Here is a 4,490-nt window from a genome sequence, read left to right on the forward strand (position 1 = left end):
CCCAAGTGTACGGAATCGCTTTCACAGTAGTTTCTAGCATCTTGGTTCGTCATCCCAAGTGTACGGAATCGCTTTAAAAGTAGTTTCTAGCATCTTGGTTCGTCATCACAAGTGTACGGAATCGCTTTAAAAGTAGTTTCTAGCATCTTGCTTCGTCATCCCAAGTGTACGGAATCGCTTTCAAAGTAGTTTTTAGCTTCTTGGTTCATCATCCCAAGGGTACGGAATCGCTTTTAAAGTAGTTTCTAGCATCTTGGTTCGTCATCCCAAGTGTACGGAATCGCTTTAAAAGTAGTTTCTAGCTTCTTGGTTCGTCGTCCCAAGTGTACGGAATCGCTTCAAAAGTAGTTTCTAGCATCTTGGTTCGTCATCCCAAGTGTACGGAATCGCTTTAAAAGTAGTTTCTAGCTCCTTGGTTCGTCATCCCAAGTGTACGGAATCACTTTAAAAGTAGTTTCTAGCATCTTGGTTCGTCATTCCAAATGTACGGAATCGCTTTAAAAGTAGTTTCTAGCTTCTTGGTTCGTCATCCCAAGTGTACGGAATCGCTTTAAAAGTAGTTTCTAGCATCTTGGTTCGTCATTCCAAATGTACGGAATCGCTTTAAAAGTAGTTTCTAGCTTCTTGGTTCGTCATCCCAAGTGTACGGAATCGCTTTAAAAGTAGTTTCTAGCATCTTGGTTCGTCATTCCAAATGTACGGAATCGCTTTAAAAGTAGTTTCTAGCTTCTTGGTTCGTCGTCCCAAGTGTACGGAATCGCTTCAAAAGTAGTTTCTAGCTTCTTGGTCCGTCATCCCAAGTGTACGGAATCACTTTAAAAGTAGTTTCTAGCATCTTGGTTCGTCATCCCAAGTGTACGGAATCGCTTTAAAAGTAGTTTCTAGCATCTTGGTTCGTCATCCCAAGTGTACGGAATCGCTTTAAAAGTAGTTTCTAGCATCTTGGTTCGTCGTCCCAAGTGTACGGAATCACTTTAAAAGTAGTTTCTAGCATCTTGGTTCGTCATCCCAAGTGTACGGAATCGCTTTCACAGTAGTTTCTAGCATCTTGGTTCGTCATCCCAAGTGTACGGAATCGCTTTAAAAGTAGTTTCTAGCATCTTGGTTCGTCATTCCAAATGTACGGAATCGCTTTAAAAGTAGTTTCTAGCTTCTTGGTTCGTCATCCCAAGTGTACGGAATCGCTTTAAAAGTAGTTTCTAGCATCTTGGTTCGTCATTCCAAATGTTCGGAATCGCTTTAAAAGTAGTTTCTAGCTTCTTGGTTCGTCATCCCAAGTGTATGGAATCGCTTTAAAAGTAGTTTCTAGCATCTTGGTTCGTCATCGCAAGTGTACGGAATCGCTTTCACAGTAGTTTCTAGCATCTTGGTTCGTCATCCCAAGTGTACGGAATCGCTTTAAAAGTAGTTTCTAGCATCTTGGTTCGTCATCACAAGTGTACGGAATCGCTTTAAAAGTAGTTTCTAGCATCTTGCTTCGTCATCCCAAGTGTACGGAATCGCTTTCAAAGTAGTTTTTAGCTTCTTGGTTCATCATCCCAAGGGTACGGAATCGCTTTTAAAGTAGTTTCTAGCATCTTGGTTCGTCATCCCAAGTGTACGGAATCGCTTTAAAAGTAGTTTTTAGCATCTTGGTTCGTCGTCCCAAGTGTACGGAATCGCTTTAAAAGTAGTTTCTAGCATCTTGGTTCGTCATCCCAAGTGTACGGAATCGCTTTAAAAGTAGTTTCTAGCTTCTTGGTTCGTCGTCCCAAGTGTACGGAATCGCTTCAAAAGTAGTTTCTAGCTTCTTGGTTCGTCATCCCAAGTGTACGGAATCACTTTAAAAGTAGTTTCTAACATCTTGGTTCGTCATCCCAAGTGTACGGAATCGCTTTAAAAGTAGTTTCTAGCATCTTGGTTCGTCGTCCCAAGTGTACGGAATCGCTTTAAAAGTAGTTTCTAGCATCTTGGTTCGTCATCCCAAGTGTACGGAATCGCTTTAAAAGTAGTTTCTAGCATCTTGGTTCGTCGTCCCAAGTGTACGGAATCACTTTAAAAGTAGTTTCTAGCATCTTGGTTCGTCATCCCAAGTGTACGGAATCGCTTTAAAAGTAGTTTCTAGCTTCTTGGTTCGTCATCCCAAGTGTACGGAATCGCTTTAAAAGTAGTTTCTAGCATCTTGGTTCGTCATCCAAAGTGTACGGAATCGCTTTAAAAGTAGTTTCTAGCATCTTGGTTCGTCGTCCCAAGTGTACGGAATCACTTTAAAAGTAGTTTCTAGCATCTTGGTTCGTCATCCCAAGTGTACGGAATCGCTTTAAAAGTAGTTTCTAGCTTCTTGGTTCGTCATCCCAAGTGTACGGAATCACTTTAAAAGTAGTTTCTAGCATCTTGGTTCGTCATTCCAAATGTACGGAATCGCTTTAAAAGTAGTTTCTAGCTTCTTGGTTCGTCATCCCAAGTGTACGGAATCGCTTTAAAAGTAGTTTCTAGCATCTTGGTTCGTCGTCCCAAGTGTACGGAATCACTTTAAAAGTAGTTTCTAGCATCTTGGTTCGTCATCCCAAGTGTACGGAATCGCTTTAAAAGTAGTTTCTAGCTTCTTGGTTCGTCATTCCAAATGTACGGAATCGCTTTAAAAGTAGTTTCTAGCATCTTGGTTCGTCATCCCAAGTGTACGGAATCGCTTTAAAAGTAGTTTCTAGCATCTTGGTTCGTCGTCCCAAGTGTACGGAATCACTTTAAAAGTAGTTTCTAGCATCTTGGTTCGTCATCCCAAGTGTACGGAATCGCTTTAAAAGTAGTTTCTAGCTTCTTGGTTCGTCATCCCAAGTGTACGGAATCGCTTTAAAAGTAGTTTCTAGCATCTTGGTTCGTCATTCCAAATGTACGGAATCGCTTTAAAAGTAGTTTCTAGCTTCTTGGTTCGTCATCCCAAGTGTACGGAATCGCTTTAAAAGTAGTTTCTAGCATCTTGGTTCGTCATTCCAAATGTTCGGAATCGCTTTAAAAGTAGTTTCTAGCTTCTTGGTTCGTCGTCCCAAGTGTACGGAATCGCTTTAAAAGTAGTTTCTAGCATCTTGGTTCGTCATTCCAAATGTACGGAATCGCTTTAAAAGTAGTTTCTAGCTTCTTGGTTCGTCGTCCCAAGTGTACGGAATCGCTTCAAAAGTAGTTTCTAGCTTCTTGGTTCGTCATCCCAAGTGTACGGAATCGCTTTAAAAGTAGTTTCTAGCATCTTGGTTCGTCATTCCAAATGTTCGGAATCGCTTTAAAAGTAGTTTCTAGCTTCTTGGTTCGTCGTCCCAAGTGTACGGAATCGCTTTAAAAGTAGTTTCTAGCATCTTGGTTCGTCATTCCAAATGTACGGAATCGCTTTAAAAGTAGTTTCTAGCTTCTTGGTTCGTCGTCCCGAGTGTACGGAATCGCTTCAAAAGTAGTTTCTAGCTTCTTGGTTCGTCATCCCAAGTGTACGGAATCGCTTTAAAAGTAGTTTCTAGCATCTTGGTTCGTCGTCCCAAGTGTACGGAATCGCTTTAAAAGTAGTTTCTAGCATCTTGGTTCGTCATCCCAAGTGTACGGAATCACTTTAAAAGTAGTTTCTAGCATCTTGGTTCGTCATCCCAAGTGTACGGAATCGCTTTAAAAGTAGTTTCTAGCATCTTGGTTCGTCGTCCCAAGTGTACGGAATCACTTTAAAAGTAGTTTCTAGCATCTTGGTTCGTCATCCCAAGTGTACGGAATCGCTTTAAAAGTAGTTTCTAGCATCTTGGTTCGTCATTCCAAATGTACGGAATCGCTTTAAAAGTAGTTTCTAGCATCTTGGTTCGTCATCCCAAGTGTACGGAATCGCTTTAAAAGTAGTTTCTAGCTTCTTGGTTCGTCATTCCAAATGTACGGAATCGCTTTAAAAGTAGTTTCTAGCTTCTTGGTTCGTCGTCCCAAGTGTACGGAATCGCTTCAAAAGTAGTTTCTAGCTTCTTGGTTCGTCATCCCAAGTGTACGGAATCGCTTTAAAAGTAGTTTCTAACATCTTGGTTCGTCAATCCAAATGTTCGGAATCGCTTTAAAAGTAGTTTCTAGCTTCTTGGTTCGTCGTCCCAAGTGTACGGAATCGCTTTAAAAGTAGTTTCTAGCATCTTGGTTCGTCATTCCAAATGTACGGAATCGCTTTAAAAGTAGTTTCTAGCTTCTTGGTTCGTCATCCCAAGTGTACGGAATCGCTTTAAAAGTAGTTTCTAGCATCTTGGTTCGTCATTCCAAATGTTCGGAATCGCTTTAAAAGTAGTTTCTAGCTTCTTGGTTCGTCGTCCCAAGTGTACGGAATCGCTTCAAAAGTAGTTTCTAGCTTCTTGGTTCGTCATCCCAAGTGTACGGAATCACTTTAAAAGTAGTTTCTAGCATCTTGGTTCGTCATCCCAAGTGTACGGAATCGCTTTAAAAGTAGTTTCTAGCATCTTGGTTCGTCGTCCCAAGTGTACGGAATCACTTTAAAAGTAGTTTCTAGC

Source organism: Anopheles ziemanni, unplaced genomic scaffold (assembly GCF_943734765.1).
Source record: "Anopheles ziemanni unplaced genomic scaffold, idAnoZiCoDA_A2_x.2 scaffold_19_ctg1, whole genome shotgun sequence".
In the NCBI taxonomy this organism is placed as follows: Eukaryota; Metazoa; Arthropoda; class Insecta; order Diptera; family Culicidae; genus Anopheles; species Anopheles ziemanni.